We start from the raw sequence: 16,684 nt of genomic DNA, 5'->3' as shown, positions 1-16,684 counted from the left end.
TCCAGGATTCAACAGCAGTGAGTCTCTAGGATTGCGTCAGCCAGTTTCTGCCTTGGTTTTTGAGTCTTCATGCCTGGTCTGGAATGACTCTGCTAGATTAGGTTTTACTATTATTGGAAAGGTACAAAAAACTAAATCAACAAAAAAACTAAAATAGATGAACAAGTGAAATCTACAGATGTAAAAACTACCAAGTTCATGATGAGGCGTTAGGACGAACAGTTCACTGAGGAATGGCTTCCATCTTGAGAATCCTTAAAAACAAACCCTTCTATATCGAAAGGATACATCTCGATCAGAGAGCTCCCGTCTTCTCTCCCTAAGTACAATGGTTTCTCTGGTTCTTAACTCAGATCTGAATCATCTTTCATTTGAATCTCTTCCTCCTTCAACTCTAAGGGTTTATTTGGGGCTGGAGCTACAATGTCTTCCTCTTCGTGTAGAAAGCTGCAAATCATGCTGGGTAGTTCTACTGGAAGAATCATTGTTGATCACACCACCCATGTTTTCTTCTCTTTCTTTCTATTCGGTCAGAAGTGTTCTTGTCATGTTCAGCTTCTTCGTTGTATGGCATTTGTATGTTAACATCGCTTTGTCAGTTCCTTGGCTATCACATGTTCCTTCCCATCTTCTTCAACTATAACACACATCCCAAGGGTGTCTTCATACTCCCCAGCAAAGACATAAATGTTCCCTTACGTGATGGGCTTCTCAGTGTCAACCCCCAAAACCTTGCATTTGTTTTCATAGTTTGAGAGAAAGTCTGAATCAGTAATTCCTGAGAATTCCACCAAACCCACTGCTCTTCCTCCTCTTCCCGCTCCTGTCCACTCTCCCATTCAGAAGCCGCCATGATACCCTGAGTGTGTCCTTTTTGTCCTCAGTTTGAGATACGGTAACTATGCTCTTCCTTTTGGGATAATTTCAGCTCTGTGCACATTTCAATACAATAGCTTCTCTAGCTGCCTTTTGAAAAGTTGTGTTCAACTCTTTTACTTCAGCATTTCTTTTATTCATTTAAGCTACTCAATATCCAAGAGCAAATTTCAGAGTTTCCTCTGACATCTGCTTGGGTCATTTCCTCTTCTGCTGTCTTTTCAATGGCCTTTCTTCATGCATGATCCTCTGGATGGCATTCCACGACTCTTCTGGTCTTCAATCATTAATGTTTAAGTGTCAGATCTGTTTTGAGATACTCTAAATTCGGGTAGGATAGTCTGATCATATTTTGGCTCTCCTGGACTTATTTTAATTTTCTTCAGTTTCAATATTATACTTCTCTGTCAGCTCTTCCCACAGAAGTAGTCAATATGATTCCTGTGTATTCCATCTGCTCTTTGTGCTACTGGTAAAAAAAAGTAGGTATTTTACTGAAGAAGTTGTTTGTCTTGCAAAATTCTATAATGCCATCTCCAGCTTTGTGTCTATCACTAAGGTCATATTTTCCAACTACTGATCTTCCTTTTTGTTTCCAATGTTGTATTCCAATCTCTAGTAATTATCGATGCATCTTGACTATGCTTGATGAATTTCAGACTGAATATAGTTGTATAATTGTTTAATTTATTTCTTATTGGCTTTGGAGGTTAGTATATAAATTTGAATAATAGTTGTGTCAACTAGTCTTCCTTATATTTGTGTGAATATTATTCTGTCACATACAACACTGTGCATCAAGATCCATCTGGAAGCGTGCTTTTGTTGACGAATGCCATGCCATTTCTGTTGAATGTGTCATTCCCAGCATAGTAAACCCCATGATTGTCTAATTCAACAGAGTCGATGCAAGCCCATTCAGCTCACTAGTGCCTAGAATATTGCTCTATGCATTGCATTTTATTTTTGACAGCTTCCAATTATCCTAGTCTCATACTTTGTATATTCTAAGTTCTGATTATTAATAAATATTTGCAGATTTTTCACTTCATTTTGAAAGGTTTTCTCCATTCACATCATTAAGGGAGACCTCCTTTGAAGACACAGTTCTTGCCTAGTTGGATTCTGAGTGCCTTCAACACGAGGGACTCGTCTTCTGGCACTATATCAGACGCTGTTCCACTGCTACTCGTAAGGCTTTCAGTGGTTAATCCCTGGAAAATTGACTCCCTATTCCTTCTTCCTAGTCTGTTCTTAGTCTGTAAGCTTTGCTGAAACTTGATCACGATGAGTGACCCTGTTGCTATTTGGAAAACTGGTATAGCTTCCAGCGTCACACAAGTCACCACAGCACAATAAACTGACAAGTGGAGATTGAAAGGTTAAATCCCTTTTAAAGGATGAACGCACTTTAAGGCCAGAGTGTATGCACAGACACACACCACCCAACCAACAAAGCTCTACAGGGCCTGCCACTGGGGACACCAACACTGCAGACCCACCTCAGTCACTGTCACATAGGACAACAGATAGAGCTATTACTCTTGTCACCTGTTCCAAAGACTGAGTCACATCAAGGAGATTATCCAACAAAACGTCTAACAGAAACTAAGTCCAAGGTACTGGACCAACAAAGCAAGAGGCCTGAAACCAGTGTCCTAACAGTCATCGTAGGTGCTAGACATGAACCCTTTAGGAGCTGGAGGACAAGGAAGATCAGGACAGAAGTCATAGGGAAAGTGTGTAACATCTCTTTTCCAGGCTACATGGAAGATTTTCCACATTTTAACAATTGATAATATACCAAGAGCCCTTAGAACAATACAGTTTAGTGTTCAGCTGCTAACCAAAAGGCTGGCAGTTCAAATCCACCAAACGGTTCCACAGACATAGAGATCTGGTCCCATAAAGATCACAGACTGGACTATCCTCTTGGGCCATTCTACTATGTCAAAGGGTGTCATCATGATTTGAAATCAACTCAACGATATAGAAACAACAACAATAAATCATGCCAAAGCATGCTGTGTCCTCTGACACCTACAATCCTTGACAAGGAAACCAGACGATGCAATTGGTTGAGAAGAATGACGCTGTACCTCCCCTTTGTGAGCTGGGTTCGGGATCATCTTTCCTGGGCACAGAATCACTTATCAGGTGGACAAAAATATATAGTCAAGACTGTCAGCAAGACTGTGAGAGAAGATGAGTTAGCACATGGACACAACAATATGGCATACATCCTGAGCCACTTCCCACTAGGGAGATGGAGAAAGGGGCACAGAACAAGGGACCCTGAGTCAATTTCATGGACCTGGAAACACAGCAAAGGCCACTGTACCTGGTGGGCAACCACCTGTCCTAGTTTGTCTGTCATTATTGTTTTCTGTTATTGTCGTTAGATAGCCTCAAGTCAGTTTGTATGCACAGTGACCCTAGGACAGCAGAATGAGACACTGGGCCACCTTCAACGATCTTCAAAACTCACTGGGTGGAGTCCCTTGTTGCAACCACTATGTACCTTGTTGAGAGAGTCATTCTTTATTGCCGACCCTCTACTTACCAAACCCTTCTCTGGGGATTGGTCCTTCCTTATAACAGATCCAAAGTACAGGAAATGAAGACTCCCCATTTCCACTTCAAAGAATGCTTGTTGTACTTCTCCCAAGACAGATGTGTTTGTTCTTCGGTCAGTCCATGGGAATGTCCAAATTCGTTGCCAACGCCATAATTCAAAGGCATCAATTCTTCAGTCTTCCCTATTCATTGTCCAGTTTCCTCATGCAAATGAGGTAATGGAGAAAGAATACCATGGCTTGAGTTAAGTGCACAACTCATTAAAAATGTAATGGAATCCATAAAGATCAAGGTTCTAGGTGTTTGTGGGCAGAAATGGACTGGTATTAGCCATTGTGAAAGAGAAAATTATATGGTTTACCAGGCCAGGAATGATGCAGTCAAGAGGAATGGCATTGCATTCATCTTCAAAAAGGACATTTCAAGAGCTATCTTGAAGTACAATGCTGCCTATGATATGATAATATCTATCTGAGCAGATGGACTTTGGGCCTCTACTCAAGGCCTCCCTAAACACAAGAACCTTTGTTCTAATAACCTGGCACTCTTGGATACTCACCTTCCCGATACAACCACTGAGGACAAACAAAATGGGGGCACAAGCAAATGTGGTGAAGAGAGCGAATGATGCCCAGCTATCAAAAGAGATAGCATCTGGGGTCTTAAAGGCTTGAAGTTAAACAAGGAACCATTAAGTAACAAAGCCCACATGGAAGCACACAAGCCTGTGTGTCCTCATGAGGTATCAGTGGGATCGGGTATCAAAAGGTCCAAAACAATTATATCAATGTGAATGAGGAGGGTTGGAGCAGAGACCAAAACCCATCTGTGGACAAGTGGACATTTCCCGCCCTGTCCCTGCACACACACACACACACACACACACACACACACACACACACGGGTACAAAGAAGGGACATTTCAACCATCGTGCAGGAAAGAATCAACAAAACATACATCATTCTTCTAGTTCCTGAAGGCTCCCTCCCCACCCCCACTACCATGGCTCAGTTCTACCTGACAAATCTGGCTAGACTGGAGTACACACATTAGTACAGATAAGAGCTCTCAACACATGGAATTCAGGACAGATAAAACCCTCAGGAACAGTAGTGGGAGTAGCAATATCATGAGGGTAGGGGGATAGTAGGGGCAGGAGGAGAAAGAAAGGGAAACCCATCACAAGATTGGATATATAACCCACCCTCCAGGGGGATGAATAACAGAAATTTGAGTGAAGGGAGACAACAGTCACGAAATAACAACAATAATATATAATTGATGGAGGATTCATGAGAGTGAAAGGGTGGAGGAGGGAGGGGGAAAAAGAGGAACTGATACCAAGAGCTCAAGTAGAAAGAAAATGTTTTGGAAATGTTGATGGCAACCTATGTACAAGCATGCTTAATACAACTGAATGATGAATTGTCGTAAGATTTGTTAGAATCCCCCAATAAAAATGCTTAATTAAAATGGCAGAGGGAAAAAATATCTATCTGAACTCAAAGAAATCCAGTCAATACAAGTAGTAATCAAATTTATGCACAACCCCTAAAGCTGTGGCTCTCAACCTTCCTAATGCCACGACCCTTTCATACAGTTCCTCATATTGTGGTGACCCCCCAACCATAAAATTATTTTCATTGCTACTTCATCACTGTAATTTTTCTACTGTTATGAATCAGGTGACCCCTGTGAAACGGGTTGTGACCCACAGGTTGAGAACCACTGCCCTAAAGCTAGTGCTACAGAAACTGAAGAATTCTACCAATGTCTCACATGCATTGAAAACGATTGCCCATTAGAATGCAAAAGTTAAAGAGGAAGGAACAGTGTAAAAAAAAACAGACGGCCTTACTGGAGATTTTATGCTAAAAATTTGCAAGACAAACGACTTCATCATTGCAAATACCTACTTTCAACAACACAAATGGCAACTATACAAGTGAACTTCTCCAGATGGAATACACAGAGACTGAATGGACGACATCTGTGGGAAGAAATGATGGAGAAGCTCAGGATCAACAGCTAAACCAGGCTAGCAGCTAATTATGGAACAGACCATCAATTGCTCATAGGAAGGTTCAAGTTAAAGCTGGAGAAAATAAAAACAAGCCCACAAGAGCTGAATATGTCTGAGATTATATGCCACTTAAATTTCAAGAACAGATTTGAAACATTAAGCACTAATTACAGAGGACGTGATGAGCTGTGAGAGGACATCAGGAACATCACCGACGAAGAAAGCAGAAGGGCATTAAAAATACAGGAAACAAAGAGGAAACCAAAGTAGATGTCAGAAGGGACTTTGAAACTTGCTCTTAATCACAGAGTAGCCAAGGCAATTGGAAGAAATGAGGAAGTCAAAGATGTCAACAGCAATTTTCATAGGGCAGCTCAAGAAAGCAAAGTCAAAATTACGATGAAATGTGAAAAGACCTAGAGTTAGCACACCAAAAATGAAGACTATGCTGAGCATATGGTAAACTGAAAGAATTAAAGGGGGAAAAAACCAAGCCTCGAGTTGCAATTTTGAAATATACTATGGACAAAATATGGAATGATGCAGGAAGCATCAGAAGAAGATGGAAAGAATGCACACAGTCACCGTCCCCAAAAGAACCACTTGACATTCCACCATTTCAGGAGGTACCGAAGAGCGAGAACCAGTGGTGCTGAAGGAAGAATTCAAGCTGTACTAAATGCATTAGCCAAAACAAGATTCCAGAAACTTATGTAATATCAATAGAAATGTTTCAATAAATTGATGAAGCACTGGAAGTACCCATTTATCTATGCTAGGTGTTTACTTGGGTTTCCTTGACTATGCAAAGGCATTCAGCTGTGGGGACCATAACAATATGGCTAGTCTTGAGAAGCATGGCACTTCCCTAAACACCTCTTTGACTGCTGCTTCCATGAACACTGATTGTGGATCCAAGCAAGACAAAAGCTTTGACAACTTCAACCTTTTCTCCATTCATCATGAGGTTACCTCTTGGCCCAGCTGTCAGGATTTTGGTCTTCTTTACGTTGTGCTGTAATACATATTGAAGGCTGCGATCCTGGATCTTTATCAGCAAATGCTTTACGTTCTTCTCATTTCAGCAAACATGGTTGTGTCATGTGCAGATTGTGGGTTGCTAATAAGGCATTTCTGCTGCATTCTTCTTCATATAATCCATCTTCTCTGATTATTTATGCTCAGCAGCAGAAAAGAGGAAGGCCCTCAATGGGATGGATTGCTGTGGCTACAACAATGGGATCAAACATAAGAACAATTGTGAGGAGGGCACAGGATTGAGAGGTCTTTTGTTTTATTGTAAAGGGGGTTCCTTTGAGTTGGAACTACTGGGCAGCAACGAACAAGTGGTAATATCATTAATTGCCTTCTTTTTCTTTGATGATTTGCTGCCCAGGCTGCCCTTATATAAAAACCAGCCCTCAATGGGTCAAGAGAAGCTGAGAAAAAGCAAGTCATGTACATGACGATTTCTTTCTGATCTATAGAGTTGAGGATTCTGAGCACAGGACCATTCCAAAGATGGAGGCCTCTGAAATTTTCTAGAATCAAGCATTTCCAAACCCTCTGCCCCTCTTTAAAAAAACAGCTCTCGTCGGCATTTTTTCCCCTCTTAGTTGTAAGAGAGCATGTTTTCAGGGCCTTTTCCCCTTCATTTGGACACTTTCACTTCCTTTGCTGCAAGATGAGGTGGCCACCAGGCCGGGGTGGAAGCAGCTAGCTCTTCCCCCACTCTTCCTGATTGGACTCTCACTCCTGCAAGCAGAACCTGGATGAAGGCTCGCTCCCAAGACGACTGGACTGCTCAGTCCAGCATTCTCTAGGTGAGTGAATCCTCTGATGTATTATCTATGTCTCATTGCCCATAAAAATACTTTTATACTTTTCTTGATGATATATGGAGAGGGTGCCATAGCGATTCAAGGTTTGATGAGTCAGCATCACCTTGTCCATTAAATGTCCACCCGTTTGTGTTGTGGTCACAGCCTGCTCTCACCGGCGAGGCCCAGAGATTACCCAGTAGGAGACTGAACCCAAGCTCCAATGGATGAAGTGCATCTCCTGCCCATTCTTCTCATGTCTTGGGGCCAACAAATTTGCTTCTTTGTTAGGCCCTTTCACATCCCCCATTTTTCTAACTTCATACATGTTCTTACTGTTGGAGAGAAGCACAAAGAACTTTCAAGAACCAAAGACATTTCTATTTCTTTCTGGATCTTTCACGTTTCATTTCTTTCTTTCTTTTAAATCACCACCTTCAGAAATGCATTTCCAGGTTGCTAGTGGCTGTGGGCTAGATTTCAACTCATAGTGACCGAGGAGAACCACCTCCCTCATGTTCCCTCTGTATGGGAGCCAATCACCAAGTCTCTGTCCTGCAGATCCACTAGGTGGACTGGAACCTTGGACCTTCCAGTTAGCAGACTAGTGTTTAACTGGTAGGCCACCAGGGCTCCTTGCCTTCTCTCTGTGCTCTGTTGACCTCTCTTGAGGACACACAAGGGTCTAGAGCTGCTGTCCTCAAAGGTTGTAAACTGACCGAGAGACAAGCATAATATAGTACATGTATCCATTCATTTCTTTACCCCTGCACTTATTCATACACTTTTATGGACTATCTGTCGAACAGTGAGGAACCTTGGTTGCATCGTGGCTAAGCACTAGGCTGTTAGGGAAAGCTTGGTGGTTTGAACCCATTAACGCTCTGCAGGAGTAAGATATGTTCATTCAGCTTCTGTAAAGATGATCAGCCTCAGCAATGCTGTGGAACTGTTCTGCTCTGTCCTGTAAGGAGGATATGCATTGGAAGCTAGTTGACCGGGCAATGGAGTTACTCTATGTTGGGTATTTGGATAACAATGCAAGGGATGCCCAACCTCTGGGGGCAGGGGCCAGCGCTGGGGCTGGGAATAGAGTTATAACTAACTGACACAAGTGTAGTCTGCAAACTTTCGTTCTTATGCATGCATGTGGTGGACAAACCTTAACAAGTGTCTACAGCATGTCTGGTGGGATGAACAATGTCTCAAGTATATCTGCGCATTTTCTAAAAGCAGTGTAATGCGATTGTGACTGGTGAAACACGAGCCCGCTTGGATGTTTCACTGAGTAATGGCGTTTGGGGCCTCCATCGCAGCCAGTGGATGCTCCGCATTCATTACCACCAGGGGAATGCACTAAAAAGGTGACCATTTTTAAATGTCGTCTTATCCTGGAGGAGCTGGGGGCCTCTGTCATGATGAGCAAAGCTGGCTCCATGTCAGTACGAGGAAGTGTGAGGCTCTGAGGCACAAGCAACGAGGGACTTAGCAACAAGCAAACCAGAACGGTCTTGGAGGAGCAGAAAAGGAACGGATGCTTTTATAACCAACCTTTATGCTGAGATTCGGGTTGTTGCTAGGTGTCACCAGGTCAGTTCCTACTCATGACAACCCCGGTGCACAACAGCCGGAAACTCTGCCTGATCGTGACCCATCCTCCCAATCCCTGTTATCTTTGAGCCCGCTACAGCAACCACTGCATCAATGCACCTCGTTGAGGGGCTTCCTCTTATCGCTGCCCTTTATAACCTTCCTATTTGCCTAAGGGATGAAAAGGACATTGTTCTAAACAATGCACAAAACCTCTCTCTTTTAAAAATAATTTAATGATAAACTAAATTCTTAGATAATTCGCCTGTATGATAGATGACCCGAGGTCTATATGCATTTGAATCGATTTGATGGCAGTGGACGTGGATTTGAGTCTTTTAATAGGTGACCTATGCATAAATAAGTTTAGACATCCAAATCTCAGCCTCACTGAGCGATCTTGATTACTCAGCTGCATGTCTGTAGTTAGGGTTTTTGGGGGGTCAAAAGCAATAATGAAGGTGGCTTCAAAGAATGAGTGGGGGAAAACGCAATGAAAAGATAGTGAAATGTTTCCTTGAGCTCTTTGAAGCCACCTCATACAACCCAATCCCCTAAGTCTCTGGCTCGTCATATGTTCCAAAGTTCTCTTTCCCTACACACGGGTGATCGCACATCACTAAAGCTATGAGAGATGGACACACAAAACAGGAATCCGTCTCTCTGCTCCCTAGATGAAGATATATGAGCCTCCAGTCATAGAGACCTCCAGTCCTCTCTAATACAGGATAATTACCTACAGGATGTATCATTAAATTATGTTAGGAACAGAAAATGAGGGATGCCAGGGAAAATGTGCAAGGGTTTTATTGTTGTGGTTCGGTATGGCCAAGTGGGTTGCAGCTCACAGGGACCCTATGTACAAGATAAAAAAACACCGAGTAGTCCTGTAATTGTACAGGAGAAACTGATGCAATCGAGTCTCAAAACCATTGTTCTACCTGAGCACCTTGTGCTAGCCACTATGTCAATTCTTCCATTGAGTGTCTTCCTTTAGTTGACTCGGTACTTTATCAAATATAGGGCCCCTCTGCAGAGACTAGTCTCGCCCAATAGCATGCTCAAATACATAAAACAGAGTCTCACCATTCTCACTTCTAAGGAGTATTCTGGCTGTACTTTTTCCAAACTAGATTTGTTCCGTCCTCTGGCAGTCGTATATACTAAATATTCTTCACCAACACCATCATTAAAAGGTATCAATTCTTCCTTAGTATTCCTTATTCATTGCCCAGCTTCCACATGCATATGAAGCAATTGAAAGGGACATGGTGAGATTTTGGCTTTTTCAGCACTGTCAAGAGGTCTTTTGCAGAGTGGCACAGCTCTGTTGACTTCTTGAGTCTTCCTTCCATGGGTGTTGAATGTGGATCCTGGTAAAATGAAACATGGACAAGTTGAATACTTAAAGAGGTTAAAAAAACTCGGAAAACCCCATCTGGCATAATTATGACTAAACCTAAAATCTTCCTAGGGCACATAATCCGGCTTTAGGAGAAACGAGAAAAGTTAGCATCTCATTCTCCGTGTCCTCACTATTGTAGATCTGACTAAGATGACTGCATGCCCTCTCAAACTGGAAATAAAGACATTTCAGAAGGGCCCAGAAAAGGACGACAAACACTGAAAGACCAGAAAATAAAATCTAGACTGGAAGAATCCGAAAAGCAGAATGATGTGTGGTAGGAATAGTCAAGCACAGCAAAGTGAGGCATAGATTGGCTGGACAATCATTCATTTCTGATATCTGTATATTCATGGGACTGTACTTTTACATGACTGACCTGGGAAATTCAGAAGAATTGTTATGTCTCCCTTTAGATCATTGAAACAGCATGTCTCCATGTAGATCACTGAAATTAAAGCAAGAGGCATCATTGTCAGAAGAATGGGTTTATGTTCATCATTGAGCAAACTTAATCTCTCCAATCTTTCATTTATTTCTTCAGTAAAATGAAGACACAGATACTTCTCTTTCACAGTGTTTCAAAGGTCAGGGACACCTTTGTATGTAAAGCGCCCAGTCAGGTGTCTAGGATTGCAGAAACCTAATCAGATGTGGTAACTGCTGGTGGTGTTTGGTAGTGGTAATGTGTATTAATCTCACAGCCTGAACACTAGGCTTGAAGTCAAATGACCTTGATCTCTCCTGGCTTTGAAAGGAAAACTTTAAAAGGTTCAGGTTCCATGAAAAACATTTTGGGAAACAATGTCTTATTAGAAAAAGAAATATTTGCATGAGTTGTGGGTGAAAGGCTTAAAGGAGAGCTCAGCATTGCATAGGAGTTTCTGTAGAGGAAAAGAAAGAATAAAGATGGTTTTCCATTAAAAAAAATAAAAAAGACTTGGCTTAGCTCTTGACTCTTCCAGTTAGGAATGATGAGATATCGTGGAAGGTATTTAAACTCATTCTTCCTGAAACTTCACATGTAAAAACCAACACATATCATTTCTCTTCCCATTTTTACCCGGAGGTTCAAAAGTAATGGTGTGTGTGAAGTATCTCTTAAGTATAATTGCCACATAAAAATGAAATATTATTGCTGCTAAGTCTTTAAAAATGAATCCTCTGAGTTCCAAGATCAACAGGTCACTCGGAGAGTGTACAAGTTCTCAATGTTGCAGCTATGTCCAGACGCCATCAAGTCCATGTGTTCCACATGCCGCTGACTAGAACAGGGTTCCGTAAGGTTTTCAATGGCTGGTTTGGGAGAAGGAGATTGCTAGGCCTTTCTTCCAAGACACTTCTGGGTGGTCTCCAACTCCCAACCTTCTATTTAGTAGCTAAGCACATTAACCCTTTGTATCTCACAAGAGAACAAACAAAACCTTCCTGCCATTGAGTCAAGGCCAACACACCGCGACTCTATTGGACAGGGTAGAGCTGCCCCTGTGGGTTTCTGAGACTGTAACTCCCTATGGGACTAGAAAGCCCTGTCTTTCTCCAGAGAAGCAGCTGGTGGTTTTGAACCACTGGCCTTGTGGTTAGCAGCCTGATGCAGAACCACTATGCCACCAGCGCTCCACGCAGAGACTTAAAAAAAAATAGGAGTGTTGTTATTGTTAGTTGTCATTGAGTAAACCCAGAAGCCTTCAGAGTAAAGGTGCTCTCTACGGTTGTCAAGGCCGGGACCTTTCGGAAGGAGAGAGATGGGCCTGTCTTGGGATGACCAGCCCAACCCATAATGACCCCGTATATCACCACCCATAAACCTGAACCAACCTGCTCTTACTGAGGGGATTCCACCTCATAGCCGCCCTACATAGGGTTTCCAAGGATGTAACTCTTTATGGAAGCAGACAGCCTCATCCTTCTCTCATGAAGCAGTTAGTAGGCTTGCACTTTCAGCTTCCAGGTTGGTTTAGCAATCCAGTGCTTACCTGTCAGCACCGTTAGGTCTGCTATCATGTACAGGTAGCAGCTCACGTTTATCACATAGAAAACAGAGGAGAATCATGGTCTATGCATAGCATGAGAATCATGGTCTATGCATGTTGACACATAGCATTAGCCTACACAGGGGTGTGTGCAGGTTGTCCAACATGGGTGGGTCTCAAAGGACTCACCCTTCACCTGTCCTGGATGCTTCCTCAGAGAATCAGGGAGCCCTAATCCACCTGGGAGCTGGAGAGAGTGCATTCAACCCCCTTGCCTGACGAAAAAGGGGCAACGGAGTCTCAGAGAAATGAAGCTACTTGATCCCAAGGGCACCCACAGCCAGCGGGTTGGAGGGTGAGCCTGCCACCTGCCTTCTGTCTGGGACAAGCTCAGCGTTTTCTATAACAACAGTTACATCTGTAAAGCATGCATGCCCCCGCCGGCTTTAAAGTCGCTACCTCAGGCACACGGGAGGGACTTGGGCACAAGCCCAAAGCCGAGTGCTAAGCCAGAGGCTAAATTGCTCTAGAATGTTTCCCAGTCAGGACGGAGGGCAGAGAGTGGGGCTGGAAGTCATCCTGCCGTTCCATCCATCTTATGCATTCATGATATCATCCAGGAAACATGCACACAACATGGAGGGAACAAAATGCCATGCCAGGTGGTGGGCTGTGACATATACAGGCGGCCCCTCACACACAAAGAAAGACTGCAGAGGCCCCATATATACCAACAGCTGCCGCCACCCGCCTGCCCCCACCCCTCTGCAGCTGCCACGGGCTGTATCTGGAGAGAAAAAATACAAGAAGAAAAGAAAAGAAAGAGAGGAAAAGAAAAACAGTTGGACCACTTGTAGACTCCGGTGTTCAGAGGGCTGGGGCGGAGAAGAAGCAGCTGTGGAAACAGGAGCCCCATGAGGGAATGGATTCTCTGGGGCAGTCTTCATCCACCCACTCCGGATGGGTGAGGGCCCCCTCTCTCTGCCCGGCAGTCTTCCAGCTTGAGAGCACCCCCCCCCCCCACCTTCCAGGCTGTCAGAGGTTGCCTCTAAGTCCCATGCATGCCTCAGATCCATTTCGCAGGCAGGAAGGCAGGAGGGGCCTCATAAGGAATGACTTTACCACTAGCAACCGCTTGCAGATACCGCTCTTCTCTGTGACAGCAGCTCTGCTGACTCCTGAGAATTGTGCTGACGCTACAGGGACTCGGCAAAAACACCCCAACACCGTGCTTGCTGTCCGACTTATCACTGAGAATCGACCTCGACCCATGGGAACGCTCCAGAAAGCTCATGGGGAAATGGAATTAAACAATCACCAGCGAGCTTCCAAAGCCCCCGCAGATTGGCTCTCTTTCTCTCTTTGCTTATAACATGGTTTGGTTGGCATAGACTTCACAAATCAGACAATTTACTCATTCGCTCCTCTGAAGAAGAGCTGTGCCATCGTGCCCACAATCAACTTCAGAACACGTTTCTTCTTGTCCACGTTGTTCTTAGGCCCCCAGTTCCCCCCTCCACCCGGCCATGCCTCTCGAAACCAAACGCACTGACACCACTGGGTGCCGACTCAGAGCAACCCTATGGGACCAGGGTACCTGCCCCTGTGAGTTTCTAAGACTGTAACTGTGGACAGGAGTAGAGCGCCTTGTCTTTCTCCAGGAGACTCAAGCTTGGTCAAGTACAGGGGCAGTAAAGAGAGAAGCCCTCAAGGAGCTGGGTCGTGCATGGGGTTGCTATGGGTCAAAACCGACTCCGGGGCACCTAGCAACAACCACATCAGGAGTCTCTGGAGACAGTAACTGGATGAAGAATGGCCTCCGAGTCATTGAGTTCAATCGTTGGTGCGAAGTGCCATGGAGTCTGGTCCAGCCCCTAGCACAACAGAATGTAACGTGCCTGGTCCTGCGCCGTCCTCACCATCGCCGAGCCTATCATTGTAGCCACTGTCAGCCCATCTCACCACGGACCTTTTTCGTTTGTGCTGCCCCACCCCTTCACCCAACAAGATGTACAGCGACTGGTCTCTCCCGATAATATTTAGAGGAAGTCTTGCCGTCCTTGCCTCTAAGGAACAAGGTTGTACTTCCCAGACAGATCGATTTGCCCTCAGCCGTCCATGGTACTTTGACTCTTCTTCGCCCGCACTACAGTTCAAATGCATCGACGCTTCTTCTGCCTTCCTTATTCGGGGTCCAGCTTTCACTTGCACGTAAGGCAAATGGAAATATCATGACTTGGGTGAAGCGCACTTTAGTCATCGAAGTAACATCCTTGCTTTTCAGCATTTTGAAACATTTGAAGAACAGATTCACACAATGCAATGTGTCTTTTGATCTCTTGGTTGCCACTGCCATCCACCCCAATTATGAATCCAAGCAAGACGAAATCCCTGACAACTTCAACCTTTTCTGCATTTAACATGATGTAACCTATTGGTCCAGTTCAATAGAGGTGTGCACAAAGAGCCCCCCTGGAAAGAGAGTTGGGGGTGGAGCGCTGCTTTCAAGTGAACTTTTGGAATCCCACCACTCTCTGCAGGCTAGAATTGAAGGTAATACAGGAGACACAATAGGATGGACAGACTGACAGTTTAGAACTGAATTAACTCCGTCCTCAAAGGGATGATTGTCTGTTGCTGACCACCCACAGCATCGCCACCCCCACCGTGAAGGAGCACTATTTGGTTTGGTTTTTCCCCTAGAGTTTAGAGAAACTCACTCACCTACTCAGAATTGCCATCAAATTGATGCTGACTCATAGAGACCCAACAGAGAGAGAAAAGGTGACATGAATTCAGAACTCCAACCTCTCCGATTTGAATCTGACTGTCACTTACTAGTGATGTCACTGAGCTTACCTCTCCGAGTTTTGGTTTCCTTCTCTGTTAAACGGGGCTATGAAAATGCCTCTCAGAGAGGACGACGAGAGCCAGCTAATGCATGCAAAGTGCGCTTTAGCAAAGGGTCTGGCACGGGGTCTCATTGAAATGTGGCTGTTGGTGGCGATGTAAGGAGCCTGGTGACCTGGTGGCTTACACGTCAGACTGCTAATCTAAAAGTCAGAAGTTCAAAATCATCTGTTTCTCTTTAGGAGAAAGCTGAGGCTGTCTGCTCTGATAAAGATTTACCATCTCCAGAAATTTCATTGAGGGTCGCTCGAAGTTGGAATTGACGACTTGGCAGTGGGTTTAGATTATCATTAGCCAGAGTAGCTGTGGTGACTCAGTGAGTTAAGCAGGGGGTTAACCAACAACCACTTCTGGGAAGAAAGATGAGCTGAGGTAGGCTATCTTCATAAAGGTTTACAGTCTTGGGAACTCTATGAAATTAGTTTTATCTTGTCCTATAGGCTCACTACAGGAACTGCCAAACAACCGAAAAATCTGTCTTAGAAGACACCCAGCCAGAATGCTCCTTTGAGCCAAGGATGGCAAAACACTGTAGAGTAGATTTGAGTCGGAATCAACTGGACAGCACCTAACAACAACAGGGTCACGCTGAGTCACGATTAAACCCCAGGGCAGTGGGTATTGTTAGTTGCATGAAAAGGTAGGATGATACAACTTTCAGTGACTCCATGCTGAAGCACTTGTCTTTCAGAAAGATTGTTTTAAGGCACACCCAAATAAAGTTCTTAACATTTTTCTAACCTAGACATTTTGCTATTTATTTTCAGCGATTGTTGTTATGTTGTTAGTTGCTCGCTAGTTGATTCTGACTCATGGCAGCCCCGTGAGTGTCCAAGTAAAAATAACTCATAGGGTTTTCAAGGCGGTAACCTTTCAGAAGATCTCCAGGTCTGCCTTCCTAGGTGCCTCTCGATGGGTTCGAGCCACCAATCTTTCAGACTAGAGTTGAGAATTCAACCTTCTCCCCCACCCACAGAGTGACTTTCAAATATGCACTATGTACTGACTGGGAGAAAGATGAGTCTTTCCATTCCCATAATAAGTCACAGTCTTGGAAACCCATTGGGACAGCTCTGTTATCTCCGATGTCATTGTTGTTGAGTGCCATCGAGTCAGTTTGGATCCATCACAATCGTATGCCCCACAGAAGGAAACACTGCCCGATCCTGCACCATTCCCACAATCGTTCCTATGCCTGAGCCCATTGTTGCAGCCACAGTGTCCATCCATCTCATTGAGGGTCACTTTACCACGTGTGATGTCCTTCTCCAGGGACTGGTCTCTCCTGACAACACGTCCAAAGCCTGCAAGAAGAAGTCTCGCCTTCCTTGTTTCTAACAGCACTGTTAAAAGTCAGAATCAACTCACTGGCAATGAGTTTTGGATATACCCTTAGAACTTAAATTCGGAGCACCCCATTTGCAGAAGGGTGAGGACAGTGAAGCCCAAAATCCAATTGCAGAGGCCTCGTGCGGATTAAGCCTCCATTGAATGCCTCTGACTACAAAC

At 44.2% G+C, this 16,684-nt stretch overlaps 1 pseudogene; it reads right to left on the bottom strand.

Moving 5' to 3' along the window:
* Positions 1 to 209: 209 nt before the first annotated feature.
* Positions 210 to 853, bottom strand: LOC142442494 (general transcription factor 3C polypeptide 6 pseudogene; annotated as a pseudogene).
* Between the last annotated feature and the right edge of the window lie 15,831 nt (positions 854 to 16,684).

This window comes from Tenrec ecaudatus, chromosome 3 (genome assembly GCF_050624435.1).
Source record: "Tenrec ecaudatus isolate mTenEca1 chromosome 3, mTenEca1.hap1, whole genome shotgun sequence".
NCBI classification, from domain to species: Eukaryota; Metazoa; Chordata; class Mammalia; order Afrosoricida; family Tenrecidae; genus Tenrec; species Tenrec ecaudatus.
This window is presented reverse-complemented; position numbering and strand designations above follow the sequence as displayed.